Source organism: Schistocerca americana, chromosome 7 (genome assembly GCF_021461395.2).
Source record: "Schistocerca americana isolate TAMUIC-IGC-003095 chromosome 7, iqSchAmer2.1, whole genome shotgun sequence".
In the NCBI taxonomy this organism is placed as follows: domain Eukaryota; kingdom Metazoa; phylum Arthropoda; class Insecta; order Orthoptera; family Acrididae; genus Schistocerca; species Schistocerca americana.
Window position 1 is genome coordinate 624872053 of NC_060125.1, and position 18975 is coordinate 624891027.

Sequence of the window (18975 nt, forward strand, 5' to 3'; positions counted from 1 at the left end):
TGCTGCAAATGCTAATGCCACTCCATGTGTCATCCATAGGTTGTAGACATGCTACAGGGAGACAGGTCGCTGGCTGTTGTATTCAACCAAGCACATGCAGTTCCAAGGGCGGTCTATTTGATCCAAAAAAGAAGATGGACTTTCGATCATACTGCTGCAAATGCCAATGCCACTCCATGTGTCATCCGTAGGTTGTAGACACGCTACAGGGAGACAGGTCGCTGGCCGTTGTATTCAACCAAGCACATGCAGTCCCAAGGGCGGTCTATTTGATCCAAAACAGATGGACTTTCGATCGTACTGCTGCAAATGCTAATGCCACTCCATGTGTCATCCATAGGTTGTAGACATGCTACAGGGAGACAGGTCGCTGGCTGTTGTATTCAACCAAGCACATGCAGTTCCAAGGGCGGTCTATTTGATCCAAAAAAGAAGATGGACTTTCGATCATACTGCTGCAAATGCCAATGCCACTCCATGTGTCATCCGTAGGTTGTAGACACGCTACAGGGAGACAGGTCGCTGGCCGTTGTATTCAACCAAGCACATGCAGTCCCAAGGGCGGTCTATTTGATCCAAAACAGATGGACTTTCGATCGTACTGCTGCAAATGCCAATGCCACTCCATGTGTCATCTGTAGGTTGTAGACACGCTACAGGGAGACAGGTCGCTGGCCGTTGTATTCAACCAAGCACATGCAGTTCCAAGGGCGGTCTATTTGATCCAAAACAGATGGACTTTCGATCGTACTGCTGCAAATGCTAATGCCACTCCATGTGTCATCCGTAGGTTGTAGACACGCTACAGGGAGACAGGTCGCTGGCCGTTGTATTCAACCAAGCACATGCAGTCCCAAGGGCGGTCTATTTGATCCAAAACAGATGGACTTTCGATCGTACTGCTGCAAATGCTAATGCCACTCCATGTGTCATCCATAGGTTGTAGACATGCTACAGGGAGACAGGTCGCTGGCTGTTGTATTCAACCAAGCACATGCAGTTCCAAGGGCGGTCTATTTGATCCAAGAAAGAAGATGGACTTTCGATCATACTGCTGCAAATGCCAATGCCACTCCATGTGTCATCTGTAGGTTGTAGACACGCTACAGGGAGACAGGTTGCTGGCCGTTGTATACAACCAAGCGCATGCAGTCCCAAGGGCGGTCTATTTGATCCAAAACAGATGGACTTTCGATTGTACTGCTGCAAATGCCAATGCCACTCCATGTGTCATCCGTAGGTTGTAGACACGTTACAGGGGGACAGGTCGCTGGCCGTTGTATTCAACCAAGCACATGCAGTTCCAAGGGCGGTCTATTTGATCCAAAACAGATGGACTTTCGATCGTACTGCTGCAAATGCCAATGCCACTCCATGTGTCATCCATAGGTTGTAGACACGCTACAGGGAGACAGGTCGCTGGCCGTTGTATTCAACCAAGCACATGCAGTTCCAAGGGCGGTCTATTTGATCCAAAACAGATGGACTTTCGATCGTACTGCTGCAAATGCTAATGCCACTCCATGTGTCATCCATAGGTTGTAGACATGCTACAGGGAGACAGGTCGCTGGCTGTTGTATTCAACCAAGCACATGCAGTTCCAAGGGCGGTCTATTTGATCCAAAAAAGAAGATGGACTTTCGATCATACTGCTGCAAATGCCAATGCCACTCCATGTGTCATCTGTAGGTTGTAGACACGCTACAGGGAGACAGGTCGCTGGCCGTTGTATTCAACCAAGCACATGCAGTTCCAAGGGCGGTCTATTTGATCCAAAACAGATGGACTTTCGATCGTACTGCTGCAAATGCTAATGCCACTCCATGTGTCATCCGTAGGTTGTAGACACGCTACAGGGAGACAGGTCGCTGGCCGTTGTATTCAACCAAGCACATGCAGTTCCGAGGGCAGCCTATTTGATCCAAAAACAAGGACTTTCGATCGTACTGCTGCAAATGCCAATGCCACTCCATGTGTCATCTGTAGGTTGTAGACACGCTACAGGGAGACAGGTCGCTGGCCGTTGTATTCAACCAAGCACATGCAGTTCCAAGGGCGGTCTATTTGATCCAAAACAGATGGACTTTCGATTGTACTGCTGCAAATGCCAATGCCACTCCATGTGTCATCTGTAGGTTGTAGACACGCTACAGGGAGACAGGTTGCTGGCCGTTGTATTCAACCAAGCACATGCAGTTCCAAGGGCGGTCTATTTGATACAAAAAAGAAGATGGACTTTCGATCATACTGCTGCAAATGCCAATGCCACTCCATGTGTCATCTGTAGGTTGTAGACACGCTACAGGGAGACAGGTTGCTGGCCGTTGTATTCAACCAAGCACATGCAGTTCCAAGGGCGGTCTATTTGATCCAAAACAGATGGACTTTCGATCGTACTGCTGCAAATGCTAATGCCACTCCATGTGTCATCCGTAGGTTGTAGACACGCTACAGGGAGACTGGTCGCTGGCCGTTGTATTCAACCAAGCACATGCAGTTCCAAGGGCGGTCTATTTGATCCAAAACAGATGGACTTTCGATCGTACTGCTGCAAATGCTAATGCCACTCCATGTGTCATCCGTAGGTTGTAGACACGCTACAGGGAGACAGGTCGCTGGCCGTTGTATTCAACCAAGCACATGCAGTTCCAAGGGCGGTCTATTTGATCCAAAACAGATGGACTTTCGATTGTACTGCTGCAAATGCCAATGCCACTCCATGTGTCATCCGTAGGTTGTAGACACGCTACAGGGGGACAGGTCGCTGGCCGTTGTATTCAACCAAGCACATGCAGTTCCAAGGGCGGTCTATTTGATCCAAAACAGATGGACTTTCGCTCGTACTGCTGCAAATGCCAATGCCACTCCATGTGTCATCCATAGGTTGTAGACACGCTACAGGGGGACAGGTCGCTGGCCGTTGTATTCAACCAAGCACATGCAGTCCCAAGGGCGGTCTATTTGATCCAAAACAGATGGACTTTCGATCGTACTGCTGCAAATGCCAATGCCACTCCATGTGTCATCTGTAGGTTGTAGACACGCTACAGGGAGACAGGTCGCTGGCCGTTGTATTCAACCAAGCATATGCAGTTCCAAGGGTGGTCTATTTGATCCAAAACAGATGGACTTTCGATCGTACTGCTGCAAATGCCAATGCCACTCCATGTGTCATCTGTAGGTTGTAGACACGCTACAGGGAGACAGGTCGCTGGCCGTTGTATTCAACCAAGCACATGCAGTTCCAAGGGCGGTCTATTTAATCCAAAACAGATGGACTTCCGATCGTACTGCTGCAAATGGTAATGCCACTCCATGTGTCATCTGTAGGTTGTAGACACGCTACAGGGAGACAGGTCGCTGGCCATTGTATTCAACCAAGCACATGCAGTTCCAAGGGCGGTCTATTTGATCCAAAACAGATGGACTTTCGATCGTAGTGCTGCAAATGCCAATGCCACTCCATGTGTCATCTGTAGGTTGTAGACACGCTACAGGGAGACAGGTCGCTGGCCGTTGTATTCAACCGAGCACATGCAGTTCCAAGGTCGGTCTATTTGATCCAAAACAGATGGACTTTCGATCGTACTGCTGCAAATGCTAATGCCACTCCATGTGTCATCCGTAGGTTGTAGACACGCTACAGGGAGACAGGTCGCTGGCCGTTGTATTCAACCAAGCACATGCAGTTCCAAGGGCGGTCTATTTGATCCAAAACAGATGGACTTTCGATCGTACTGCTGCAAATGCTAATGCCACTCCATGTGTCATCCATAGGTTGTAGACACGCTAGAGGGGGACAGGTCGCTGGCTGTTGTATTCAACCAAGCACATGCAGTTCCAAGGGCGGTCTATTTGATCCAAAACAGATGGACTTTCGATCGTACTGCTGCAAATGCCAATGCCACTCCATGTGTCATCTGTAGGTTGTAGACACGCTACAGGGAGACAGGTCGCTGGCCGTTGTATTCAACCAAGCACATGCAGTTCCAAGGGCGGTCTATTTGATCTAAAACAGATGGACTTTCGATCGAACTGCTGCAAATGCCAATGCCACTCCATGTGTCATCTGTAGGTTGTAGACACGCTACAGGGAGACAGGTCGCTGGCCGTTGTATTCAACCAAGCACATGCAGTTCCAAGGGCGGTCTATTTGATCCAAAACAGATGGACTTTCGATTGTACTGCTGCAAATGCTAATGCCACTCCATGTGTCATCCGTAGGTTGTAGACACGCTACAGGGAGACAGGTCGCTGGCCGTTGTATTCAACCAAGCACATGCAGTTCCAAGGGCGGCCTATTTGATCCAAAAAGATGGACTTTCGATCGTACTGCTGCAAATGCTAATGCCACTCCATGTGTCATCCATAGGTTGTAGACATGCTACAGGGAGACAGGTCGCTGGCTGTTGTATTCAACCAAGCACATGCAGTTCCAAGGGCGGTCTATTTGATCCAAAAAGGAAGATGGACTTTCGATCATACTGCTGCAAATGCCAATGCCACTCCATGTGTCATCTGTAGGTTGTATACACGCTACAGGGAGACAGGTCGCTGGCCGTTGTATACAACCAAGCGCATGCAGTCCCAAGGGCGGTCTATTTGATCCAAAACAGATGGACTTTCGATTGTACTGCTGCAAATGCCAATGCCACTCCATGTGTCATCCATAGGTTGTAGACACGCTACAGGGAGACAGGTCGCTGGCCGTTATTCAACCAAGCACATGCAGTCCCAAGGGCGGTCTATTTGATCCAAAACAGATGGACTTTCGATCGTACTGCTGCAAATGCCAATGCCACTCCATGTGTCATCTGTAGGTTGTAGACACGCTACAGGGAGACAGGTCACTGGCCGTTGTATACAACCAAGCACATGCAGTTCCAAGGGCGGCCTATTTGATCCAAAACAGATGGACTTTCGATCGTACTGCTGCAAATGCCAATGCCACTGCATGTGTCATCCGTAGGTTGTAGACACGCTACAGGGAGACAGGTCGCTGGCCGTTGTATTCAACCAAGCACATGCAGTTCCAAGGGCGGTCTATTTGATCCAAAACAGATGGACTTTCGATCGTACTGCTGCAAATGCCAATGCCACTCCATGTGTCATCTGTAGGTTGTAGACACGCTACAGGGAGACAGGTCGCTGGCCGTTGTATTCAACCAAGCACATGCAGTTCCAAGGGCGGTCTATTTGATCCAAAACATATGGGCTTTCGATCGTACTGCTGCAAATGCTAATGCCACTCCATGTGTCATCTGTAGGTTGTAGACACGCTACAGGGAGACAGGTCACTATGCAAGTCGAGTTGGACAAGATCGCCGACGCATTGCAACCTCGCGTGAAGACAGATATCTGACCGTCTGTGCGTTGCGGCGTCGTACGAGCACCGCCAGAGAACTGGAAGACGATCTGAGAAGGGCCACTGGAGCCGCTGTGTCCGATCAGACTGTAATGAACAGGTTACGAGAGAGGGCCCAACGACCCAGACAACCTGTTCGAGTACCCCGCTTGACACGACATCACCTCAGTTCTGCCGTTCCCATGTCGACTCGCAACTTCGTGACTGGCGAAACGTGTTACGCGCAGACGAGTCCAGATATCCTCCATCGCAACGGGATGTCGTGTACGGAGACATGTGGTGAGCAGTGGCTGCGAAATGTTACCTAAGAAATCGACATATTTCCAAGGTTTTGTGATGTCGTGAGGAGGCTTCAGGGTTGACAGCCATATGGATCACGTCGTTGTCCACGGTCGCCTTGCCGCCAGGCAGTACATCGAACAGATCCTATAGGACTATGTGGTGGCTGCTGCTGCACACGGTGTTGGCTCTAAAATCCGTCTAATGCCACGTCCCATGTGGTGGGCATTAGCAGGGACGCCTTGCGAAGTGTGGGCGTTGAAGTGATTGTGATGTGATCCGACCTAAACCTCATTACGCGTATGTGACACATGCTTGACAGATGTGTTCGTGCTCGTCCGGTTCCATCCCAGACTCTCCAAGAACTCTCATGGGCTCTCATTGAAGAATGGAACGGATACCGCAGAGTGATCACGTAGGGTGAGCAAGCCATGTAGGTGTGAGGCAGTGATAAACACTCACGACGAGGATAAAAGTTACTGAAGTCCTCAAAGTCCAATGAAAATCATCCAGGATGGTGGAATGAATGATTGTTTCCACTTCGTTTTGGACAACTGTCGCAAATTTTAGTTTTTTTTTTGTAAACGATCGAGGATGTAATGCTGTTCTGTTGTGTACTTAATTTGCAAAAGTTAAAAGTATAAGTTGGTAACACACTCAGTCTTCAATTAATACTCAGTGGAGTATAGCAGACACCCAAAATCATCTTCCATTCCACCCTCGTGAGTTGCACACGTGACTATATATATATATATATATATATATATATATATATATATATATATATATATATATATATAGTCACGTGTGCAATATATATATATATATATATATATATATATATATAGAGAGAGAGAGAGAGAGAGAGAGAGAGAGAAGGAAATGTCTTGAATGACTCATCATCGTCCAGACCTAACCGCTAAGGATAGAAACATAAACATAAACTTTGGAGAGGCTGTTGAGCTTATACTGCAGGCATCGTGTAATAATGTATTATTCGAAGTTCCACCCCTAATGGCGTGAAGCGGTGGATGAAAAGTTTTTCGAAAATATGTTACTATTCAGTCAATTTTCATGCTAGAACTGCGAAAATTGGTATTTGGTTTCTCGGTCACGAATAAAAAAATCCATGCTTCAACATTTTTGGGACTTTAACGTCTAAGGGATTAAAATACTGGGTGATGATATTTCGACAATAAATTAGTAAAGTACTAGTAAATCATTTTTAAAGATAAATCTATGAAAACTGTTAGTTGAATTCTAAAGAAATATATGCTGGGGGACGAAAGTTTCTATGGAAATATCACCCCAAGACCTCAAAAGGCAAGATTAACAAAGATCTCCGACTCCACGTATCAAAATCGCTTTTTGCTCAGAAGTACAGTCGGAAGAGACATAATTCTATGGCCTTAATTAATATCAAAAGTTTAGACGATGTAGCAATTTGTGAACAACATAAAAAGTAGATAAAGAAGACAATTTGTGCAGACCGTACAGTCTACGAGAACAAAGCAGCAGGCGCTAAGCTAGAATACTACAAGATTCAACTAAGTAACCAGTGAGCTTCCGTTTTACTACGAGCAAGCACACGGCCAGAGTCTTATTCGCGGAGTAATTGCAACCGAGTACTGCCATTCTAGCCTCGCCACGATAACAAGACTTCGCTACGGCACGTAAATTGAAATGGTTTCACCCAAGTTTTCCGTCGCTGTAGAATCTCCATAACGGCATGCCCCTTCAGCAGATAAAGGCAATTTTCTCCCCAAAGTTGGCTCCATCAACAAGAACCGAACGGAACAGGGAATAGCACGTAGCAGGCCTGGATAGGGGGGGGGGGGGAGGGGCAAATCGGGGCATCTCCTCCGGGCGGCAATTTCGGGGAGGCGCCAAATTCATATTCTTGAAGAAAGAAACCTTATTTCACAAAGCGCCGTTGGTCTATCAGTTATTCATATGATTTTGAAACGCATCCAATTTGGTTCTTGAACACATTCTAAGTTGATTTCTGAACGAATCATAGGTTGTCTTATAAATGCGTGCATAGTGTAAGTGATGTCTCTGCCTGTCGTGACTAGAAGCCAAAAACTTCCCCGCAGACAAATGGGGACGGCGCTATATGGGCTGAGCCGAATAAACCAATCGTTGTTTGTTTATGTGGTTGACCGAGTGTGCGAATGATCAGCTTTGTTATAATTATTAGCAAAATCCATAGATTCGGACTACCAGAGTGGAAATAAACGACCAACAGGAGGAACAGGTAAGAAAGATTACATGTTATCTTCTCGGCGTATGAAAGAAAATTAAATTTTGACAGAAAATTTTAATTTCAAGTGTCCTACAAAATGAACATAATTTGTTAAAAATCGAGTTTTTAAAAATGTCTGACGTCCTATCTCAAACGCTCGCGGGTGGGGGAGGGGTGGAGGGAGTCGCCACTATCAAATTTTCTCCTCGGTTCGGAAATATCGTAGATCCTGGTTTGGCACATAGACACCACTCGCATCATAATGCATAACGAACAGGCCGTCATGGGCTGCAACGCGCGAGCGATTCCTGTTGGTCGAAGACAAACTGACTTACCAAGACTTAAACTTGCTTCAGTGACCAAGCAATGAGGTTTCTACACTGCTTCTATCGATCAATCGAAACAGGCTTTAGCAGACCCGCCTAAAGTAGATTGCAGAGGTAAATATCGCGATCTGGCAGAAATAAAATACAACGGACAGAAATCAAAGTGCAGAACGAACAGGCAAGCTCCAAGTTCTACACAGGGCTGCAGCTGTTCACACGCGGTAACTACGTTGCGCAAGAGAATTAAAAGATCACTTTTTCGAAACCCCGTAATACCCGCCCATTGCGACGCTTAATTTACCTTTACAGACAGAACCTGTGACGAGAGTACTGGGAACCTGCAGACAAGTTAGGCTGGTAGTCTTTCGCCGCTGTAATCCTCCTCTTGCGCCTGATGGTAAGCCATCTGCAATCTGAGACTGTCAAAAGGGTTGCCGGCAACGGCCTTGCCGCAGTGGATACACCGGTTCCCGTCAGATCACCGAAGTTAAGCGCTGTCGGGCGTGGACGGCACTTGGATGGGTAACCATCCGGCAGCCATGCGCTGTTGCCATTTTTCGGGGTGCACTCAGCCTCGTGATGCCAATTGAGGAGCTACTAGACCGAATGGTAGCGGCTCCGGTCAAAGAAAACCATCATAACGACCGGGAGAGCGGTGTGCTGACCACACGCCCCTCCTATCCGCATCCTCATTGAGGATGACACGGCAGTCGGATGGTCCCGATGGGCCACTTGTGGCCTGAAGACGGAGTGAGTGCAAAAGGGTTGCCGGTCTGTAAGCGCTTAGGACGGCGTCACGGGTCGTTTCTGTAGAGGAACGTTTTTTAAATTCTCAATAAAGGAGAGCGAGTGCCACAGAGTGTTTTGCAGAACTGGGGGTGTTACTCTACGTCGTTTTATTCACTTCCTATCCGCTCGTGAATCATGCCACAGGAGGCCACAAAATAGGAACTCTGAAAAAAAGCATAAACGCCATTAGTTTCTTTGGATCACGTTCAAATTTCCTTGAATGGTTTTGAACGAGAGCAAAATCTACGTTCACGCTGCGCTCCAAACGGGTGCGATCTCATACGATCTATCGTTTTCGACTGCGAAAAATGTGGGAATCAACGACAAAAGGAAATGGGTGGTTTCATTGACGTCCTTTGTGATACCTCTTGACGCCTTTGCGTTTTCGATTCTGAGCGACGTCGTCTCCGAAATGTTTTCCTCGACCACTCATAAGAAAACTATGTGATTTTAGCGCTGGTCGTCGCCGTTTTAACCACCATCGCGGAGACATCAAATGAAGGGCTGGAAAGTGGATAAGAGGGGGTGTGTCGACCTTCCGATCGTGTCACACGTCCACGGTAGCATTTGGCAGAACTGTGGTGAAATTTGGCGCCAATGTGACGTCATTAACCTACCTAACACCTCACGTAATCTTCTTAGCTGTGGTCCTTTTTTTTCACAAGTGTCGTCACCTTGAATTACGGGGTTTCGAAAAAGTGATTCTTTAATTGTATTTCGCTGTGTAATTACCATGTTTGTTTAAGTACAGACAGCACTCTGTAGAACTTGAAACTTGCCTGTTCGTTCGGCATTTTCATGTCTTTCCGTCATATTTTATTTCTACTCGATCGAGATATTTATTTTTGCGATACTTCAGGCGAGTCTGCTACAGTCAGTTTCGATTAATCGATAGAAGCACTGTAGCAACCTCATTGCTTGGTCAGTGAAGCAGGTCTTTGGGTAGTAATTTTGTTTTCGACCAATGGGAATCGTTCGCGCGTTGTAGCCCATGAGGTCCTCTCCGTCTGAAAGAGAACTCGCAATTATATTACGATTCGAGTGGTGTCTATGTCCTGTTTCCGGTTCGGCTAGGTGCTTTTTGATGGAGCCGTGTTTGGAGAGAAAGCTGCATCTGGAGGTGGTCCATGTTGTTATGGAAATTCTACTGTGAGTAAAGAATTGGGAGAAACCATTTGAGTCGACGTGTCGTAGTGAAGCTTACGAGGGAAACTGCCCATCCCATCCCTCTCAGATTTGGTGGTGAGATAGCTCAGTGGATGGACCATAAAAAACTGAACGAAGGTTAAGCATGGAAATAGGAGCAAAATGCACTTAACTGTGAAAAAAGAAAGCGAAATAGAAACAGTGAGCGGTCTAACAACAAGAAATGCAATATAGAGCAGACGTGAAGCCAAATGGCGTCGTAGTTAAGACTGCCAAGCGTCCGAGCCGTGTGCGAAACTTCTTCGTGCCAATTCCTTTTTTCCAAAACATTGTGAACTGAACTGTCTGTGCTGTCATTGAAATATTTGTTCTCCGTCTGTAGTCTCGGCAGTTGTCATACTATACATTGGTTATAGAATATGAGTCATGTGGTAAGAATACGTTTCCGTTGCGAGTAAATGTGATGAGTAGTAAGAGCAGGCGAGATACCACATAGACGTCTCACAGAAATGAAAACAGCAAATAAACGGGCGTGAACTATGTTACAACAAAGGAATTGGTTGGTTCAAATGGCTCTGAGCACTATGGGACTTAACATCTGTGGTCATCAGTTCCCTAGAACTTAGAACTACTTAAACCTAACTAACCTAAAGACATACAAACATCCATGCCCGAGGCAGGATTCGAACTTGCGACCGTATCAGTCGCGCGGTTCCGGAGTGAGCGCCCAGAACCGCTAGACCACCGCGGCCGGCAACAAGGGAATTCAAGTGTCAAGACCTCCAAAACGGAAGGCAACTCCAAAACGTTGAAAACGTATGTTCTGACACAGCACAGAGAAACTGTGCGTTTGTGAAACTGTTGCGTTCATTTGTTACAGGTTATGTGACAAACTGTTACGTTTACATCATTTCATTGGGAGTGATCACATTCACTTTTATATGAACACCTATATGGGGCAAGGAGACATATTTCACTCATTTACCAGTCGCACAAATTAGGTGCGCCGATAGGAGATTCCTATCACATGACTAATGCCGTGTATGATGCACCAGGCGTATTTTCCGGTGGAGGATTCGATTGGCTTGTCACCTTATCATGAAACGTTTGCGGCTCCCATTCGAAAGCCTCTCCCTTTGCGCAGTGGCTAGCACACTGGACTCGCATTCGGGAGGACGACGGTTCATCCTGATTCAGGTTTCCCGTGATTTCCCTAAATCGCTCCAGGCAAATGCCGGGATGGTTCCTCTGAAAGGGCACGGCCGACTTCCTTCCCCACCCTTCCCTGATCCAATGAGACAGATGACCTAGCTGTTTGGTCTCTTCCACCGAACAACCAACCAACCTCTCCGTTTCGGCTGCTAACAGAGTAGTTGTGCAGGGTCAGCTGTCAATATAGGCCCCTACCTTACACCTCGCTGTCTGCAAACGGACGTTACACCGCGACACAGGCACAAATTTCAATAAAGCGAACAGCGGGGGGAAAAAAAAGAAAATATGGCTTGAGGGAGGTGAGAACACGGATGGCTCGTTTGTCGGTCCAACACCATCAGCAACTTAACTACGACACCATTTGTCTCTACGTCTGCTGTGTGTTGACTTCTTGTTCTTGGACCTTTCACTGTTGCCATTTTGCCTTTTTTTTTCACAGTCCAGTGCGCGTTCTACCTGTTTTCATGCTTGAACTGTGTTCACTTTTTAACAGGACTATCGACTGGGCCCTCTTACCACTAAACCTGAGGGGGGCGCGATGGGGAGTTCCCCATGTTAGTTATTGTGGCGAGGTTAGAAAGGCACTGCTCGGTTCCTATCACTCGGTTAGTACGAATCGGGCCGTGTCGGCGCGCGTAATAAAATGTTCTGTAGTGCAGTGTACATAAATACCACTCCTGCCGGCGACAAAAGAACTGTACGGCCTCCGACTCCGAATTCGGTTCCGATAAAACTGCCTCCGCTGCACCCTGACAAGGGGAAGGCCTCAGACACGGGCAACCGATTCGGCTCAAATTTGGCAGGTCGCTTGTGTACAGCCTAAAACGAAGGACTCTTAAGATATTTTGGGTCAACACCCCCGCAATTTTGAGAAAATCGCCCCTAAAGGTTATGACGAGCAATCGACCCAACATTTAAGGGATCGATAGATAATTGTAAATAGAGCATTTTTCATCAACAGGTATGGGGCCCGCCAACGCAAACTTTTCCATAAATCGAGGAAAGAAGCTTTTACAACTGTCGCTTCTCTACCCACATGGTAAACGCTTTTCGCCGACAGTGCCGATAGCGCAGCGGCCAAGGTAACTCGCTGGGAATCGAAAACCCGGGTTGGAATCTCGAAGAAACCTGGCGGGTGTTATTCTTTTCGTTTGTATTTTTCGATATCTCAATTGATAGGAATAGGAGGCTTAATAACGTAAGTAAATCAGTAAGGAATGATAATAATAAGGTAGGCAAACTAATTTCCCAAATGCCGTGAGTTAGTAAAGTATTAAACTTTTAAGCCTCGCCACATGAAAACAACTCCGAGTAAGAGTGCTGCGAATTCCTCACGAGGGATCACAGATAACCAACCGCGCGACGCTTGTGTACAGCGAGCCACGGGACAGAATGCACGCGGGGAAAGTTATGTAGTCCCGGTTGCCTCCTAGTCATATCGTAGTCGTGCACCTGGAAGAGTGAAGGTGTCCAGCACGAGCCTAATAGAAGTCAATCGGAAAGAATTGTTTTCCGTCATTAGGCTGCCGCGAACCTCCGGATACATGTAGTGATTTTTCCATCGTTAATGCGCCGAATGAAATACGTTTTGTGAATGAATACAGTGTTCTTCCATAAGTAACATATGACGAGTACTGTATGTTCTTTGTAGTAATTAGCTCGTCTGTTTATGCCGTAGTAACTAGTTATTGTTTGTTGTGTCATACGTTTCACGTGCATAATCTGAATAATGGAGGATGTACACCCTTCGACTAGCGCTGTAATATATAGTTGGGAGCCTGTCACAGACGATTGAAAGCGGGAAGTTACCGACAATGTGTTTTGGTTTGTAAAAGTGTTGTAAGACAGATGCATTTTCAATGCACTACCGGAAGCAGGCAGTTCTGTTTCTCGGCGTCCGAGAAATTTATTTGCCTACCTTAATATTATCATTCTTTATTGATTTACTTACCTTATTAACCCTCCTATCCCTATCAGTTGAGATATGGAAAAATACAAACGAGAAGAACATCCGCTAGGTTTCTTCGAGATTCAAACCCGGGTTCTCCGAATCCCAGACAATTACCTGGACCGTTGCGGTATTTTTTTTTTTTTATTGTCCTCGTTTTGTTCGATTCATTTGTTCAGTGCGGATGTCCCGTGACACCCATTCAAGTGCAGTGTTGAGCCGTTGACTCAGTTTTTTTATTACAGAGGGCAGCTAACCCTCTGATCGAACGAGCTGAGCTACCGTACCGGCGACTGTCGGTGCTGTCGGCGAAAAGCGTTTACCAGGTAGTTACAGAAGCGGTAGTTGTAAAACTTTCTTACCTCGATTTCTGGAAAAGTATGCGTTTTCGGACCCCATACCTGATGATGAAAAATGCTCTATTTACAAGTATCAATCGATCCCGCCAATTTTGAGTAGATTGCTCGTCATAACCTTCAGAGGCGATTTTCTCAAAAACGCGGGGGGTATTGACCCAAAATATCTTAGATTCGTTTCAGGTTGTACACAAACGACCTGCCAAATTACATTTGAGCCGAATCGGTTGGTCGTGTCCGAGGCCTTCCCCTTGTGAGATCGGCCACGATGTGAGTCTGTGTACCGCGCACGCCCCGGACACGAGCGGCGACGCCTGGCTGCTGACGTCACAGGCCGCAGTTCCGGCAGTGCGGCAGCGACAGCGGCCTCCAGTTCCGCGTCGCCGGCCGGCCGCTCGGGGGTGACCGCCCATTGTCTGCGGGCCTCTACCTTGGCCCACATAGCGTGGGCGGCAAGGGGCGGCGGTCTCGGGTTACCGCACCGCACCGCGGCGCGGGCCCGTTACGAAGCCCGTCCGGCCCACTTTCGGAGCAGGTAGCGCCGTCTGCGTAATCTGCGACACGTGAGCTCGCACCGTTGTAACCAGCATGTATTCACTGTACGACGTACAGGGTAAGCCACGGATACCTCAGAACACACGGCAGGGATCCCGAGGTGTACGCGAAGTACCAAGCCGCTGCGCTGACGTCGCAGTGAACCAAACGAGGCCCACGAGAAAGACACGCCGCGGCGCGTACGTCACGAACGCAGGCCTGAACTCGCTCGCTCGCTCAACTGAGCAGACAAGATGCGTTTCTAAACTCGCAGCTGGGCACGTACGTACCAACGAGAATTGCATCTTCTACTGGAATCTGCTATTATGAAGTTGTAATGTTGATGCTTTAATTTGTTCTGAAAGCGGTGCTGATATTCAAGACAATAAAAGCGGGTTAAAAGCTGTGAGCTATCTGGGGGAACTTAACCTTGCATTACTGAGCAACTGTTTGACCAGGTATCCAGTCTAGCTTACCAAATTCCCAACCAGACTAACATTAATTATAATCTTTTAGTACTCATCTTACAATAACTGGTGATTATATATAAAGACAATTTCAATAAAAAGAAATAAATCAGTTTATACTTGGACATTTATTTTAACATTGATCATTGTTCTGTTAAAATTTCAGCATATTAAACTTGATTCATAACTAAACTGGTGCCTTATTTAGGATTGTGAAAATGTGAGTTTGTAATCTTACGGAACATATCAAATATGTAGCCAAGATTGGGAGACTGCATACAACACTGCATTCATAAAATAACGCACGAAGAACGTTGAAACATATGCAAGAGGAAGTTAACCTCACCCAACCGATTCAATTTTCACCCAAAGAAGTTACGGTCGTAGCGCAATCATGTCCGTCATGAAATTACCACACACTGGCATACTAAATTCATACTATCTCCCTGTGAAATCTTCCCGAAAAGAATAGCTGAGGGCTACTTTGATGATTACACCACATGCTTCACGTGGTCAACTTGGTTTACACAAAGAGTGTAACTCCACAATAATTTTGATAATTAAAATAAATTAGATCGAAAAGCAATTTACAAAAGAAAAACCTCGAACTGGTTACTATCGGCTTACTATTAACCTTATGGGTCAAACAATTGTATAAGCACGTGGTACAGCTCTCACAAAGTACACCCCACGTGGGTTGAACATAAAGAAAAGTTGCTATATTGAAAAATATTGTCAAGACGAGACGTTATAACCTCACGCACATTCGCATTTAAGATTGAAGATCTTAGTTAGTGTTACTGATCAACACGTGGTTCCACTTTACTCACAAAGTAGTGACAAAGCAACTACTGGAAGATATTCTGAACTGTACACTCGAATCACACTGCGTTGCAGTTTAAGATAACATTAGATATTTTAGATCTAAACCTGAAATAAAGGTGATTAAATTTTCAGTTAGACTGAACTTAAGAAATCCATTGTCCTACGGACTTAGCAGAGACGCGCTTAGCCGGAGATCTTACCACTTCAGACGCTTGCCACGGCCACACTGCCTGGGCCCCTACGGAGGGTGCTTAACAGATACAAACGGAAGTGACCAGAGAGGCAGCTCCCTATACCAACATGACAAGGGACGGGCAGGACCATACTAAGAATAGAAACCTCTCTGCTTTTAGAAAGCGTAGCTCCCTGTTCCGACGTTGCTGTTACTGTTCTCTAGCAGACAGGCTTGTCTGCTACCATCCAGCATGCAACTACAAATACATTTGCTCATTCATCCTCTCACACAGAAGGGAAGGGGGATGACAGTATTTTGTCATATACAGTATATAAAAGAAAGCGGATGTAGGTTCCGTATGAGACTGTGTGACATGAATTACATATAAACTGTGTTTCAAAGTATGGTAGTGTGACAGGTCGTTCTTGTTTATGTGTAAAAGTAACACGTTTCACTGCTCAGTCTCCTCCCAGATAGTCAGAAACACCACAGTAAATTTAGAAGTGGAATGTATGCCGTAAATGACAACAGTTTTAAGAAATTAAGATGAAAAGAATCCAACAGAGACCTTTCAAAGTCTTATTGATTAACAGTCTACAACAAAATCTAATTTAAGATCAGTACTAGATATAAATGGTATAACGGCATGTTTATGACGTTTAGTTTCTTCTGCTTAACAGTACTCATTTCATTCAAGAAGTGGTGCCTTTTGCAACTAATAATCATTTTTGCTACCAATCCAGTTTGTGGAACGGCATATCAATAGCAGTTTCCATTTCCGCAATATTTGGGGTGCAATACTTTGGATACATGCTGTAGCAGTGTACTCAAACTGAATCTTTTTGATTGCTCCTTATAAAATTAAAACATTATCAGAAGCCTTGGAATTACCGGACCCGGTATATGGCCAGTACCAGTGTCGATAAGACAAAAATCGTCAATGTTCTTGATTCTCGGGATGCACGACATGTTTGCCTCTAAATGGTTCAAATGGCTCTGAGCACTATGGGACTCAACTGCTGAGGTCATTAGTCCCCTAGAACTTAGAACTAGTTAAAGCTAACTAACCTAAGGACATCACAAACATCCATGCCCGAGGCAGGATTCGAACCTGCGACCGTAGCGGTCTTGCGGTTCCAGACTGCAGCGCCTTGAACCGCACGGCCACTTCGGCCGGGCGACATGTTTGCACACACAATTAAGTTTGTACGGAAATCTCAGAGCTTCAACCCTACTAGCATCTGGCAAATTTTTCCATTTAATTTCCATTTCAAAATTGAGGAAATTCTACTGATGTAGGTACCCATGACGCTTTGTGTTATGGTTTTGTGCATCAGCCGTCTAGCTTGGAGCAGACCTAGCCACTTGTTGGTGTGATTTCCACCTTTTGTTACGATTATTGTTACCAGTAATGCATGCATTTGTTATCGATAACTTCACCTAACAAGTTTTGAGGATCTTATAAATAGTAACAAATGCTATCTACGTGGCCAAAAGTAAAAAATGGTGCAAATGTCTCTGAGCACTATGTGACTTAACTTCTGAGGTCATCAGTCGCCTAGAACTTAGAACTAATTAAACCTAACTAACCTAAGGACATTACACACATCCATGCCCGAAGCAGCAATCGAACCTGCGACCGGAGCAGTCGCTCGGCTGCACACTGTAGCGCCTAGAAGCGCTCGGCCACAACGGCCGGTGGCCAAAAGTCGTAGGATGCTTTGTCACATTTGAAGGTGTCCCCTGTAGGAAGCGTCATTGTTACGAATAGAAGCGGCGTATGGCGCCACTGTAGATATCATATCTCTGTTACGGACAGGTCTGTAGTTAACAATTGAGAGCACTTCACGATTTAACCGATTTTTAACGTGGAATGTGATGATGGGTCATTTTATGTTCGAAAGCTAAGGAATTCACGTAATTCAATACAGTCGGGGGCATTATTCAAACTGGGAAAAAATTCATTATGGGTTTCACCTAGCCTCAATCTTAGGTCCGCTATTGTTCGTTGATTGTTACCCTTTGGCCTAAAATTTCTTGGGCTTCGTCGAGTCCCCCTTACATAATCAGTAGGAGGCTGCAGCACAGCTTACCATAATGTCTACTGTGTAGAATCCGAGGGTCAGCAGCGATGGGTCTGTCGGAGCAGTGCCGAAGGTCTCTATGAAATCTGAGGAACACATCCCTCTGTGCACGTCGCTCCGCACCCACCAAAGTCTGTGGTGGACGTCAAAATGACATCATGATGGGTGGTCACTGCATGCAGTGATAGCTTCTGGTTCGCCTAACGGCAAGATGCTGGCTATTTGTGGTAGTCTCAGTGTCTTGTGTGAAGACACACTGTTCCTCCAGCTGGACTCAAGGAATCGCTAATAGAGAGGTTTTACGAGGGTCACTCCAAAAGAAATGCACACTATTTTTTAAATCCATTTTTTATACTACATGTTTGAAAGTTTTACAGTGTGTAGATACATCCTTTACGAACAGTATATTCATTTCTCCACATAAAATCCATCCCTGTCAACTGCTGTACGCCATCATTTAGGAACAATATTTTCATTTCTCTACATAATTTCCATCCCTCTCAACTGCCTTACGCCATCTTGTAACCAGCGCCTGTATACACGCACGGTAAAATTCTCGACAAACCTGTTGGAACCTCTGTTTGGCAGCGTGCACAAGGGAGTCATCATCTACAAGCCTTGTTCCACGAAGAGAGACTTTCAGTTTCCCAAAGAGATGATAGTCACATGGAGGCAGGTCAGGACTGTAAGGCGGGTGTTTCAGTGTTGTCCATCCGAGTTTTGTGATCGATTCCATGGTTTCTTGACTGACATGTGGCCGTGCATTGTCGTGCAACAACAAAACATCCTGCTTTTGCCGATGTGGTCGAACGCGACTCAGTCGAGCTTGAAGTTTCTTCAGTGTCGTCACGTATGCATCAGAATTTGTGGTGGTTCCACTTGGCATGATGTCCACAAGCAAGAGTCCTTCGGAATCAAAAACACCGCAGCTATAACTTTTCCAGCAGAAGGTGTGGTTTTGAATTTTTTTTCTTGGGTGAATTTGCATGATGCCACTCTATTGATTGCCTCTTCGTCTCTGGTGAAAAATGATGGAGCCATGTTTCATCACCTGTCACAATTCTTCCAAGAAATTCATCTCCACCATTCTCGTACTGTTCCAAAAGTTCGCTGCATACCGTTTTTCTTCGTTCTTTGTGAGCCACTGTCAACATCCTGGGAACCCACCTGTCACAAATCTTTTTTAACGCCAACTCTTTTAGTATTCTGCAAACACTTCCTTC

General features: G+C 46.0%; 1 protein-coding gene and 1 pseudogene across 1 annotated transcript in view; both read left to right on the plus strand.

The window, feature by feature from the left end:
- The window catches only part of LOC124622465 (torso-like protein), a 523109-nt gene that overhangs the window by 400748 nt on the left and 103386 nt on the right, over positions 1–18975 (plus strand). The window lies entirely within an intron of this gene.
- On the plus strand, positions 8653–8769 carry LOC124623436 (annotated as a pseudogene).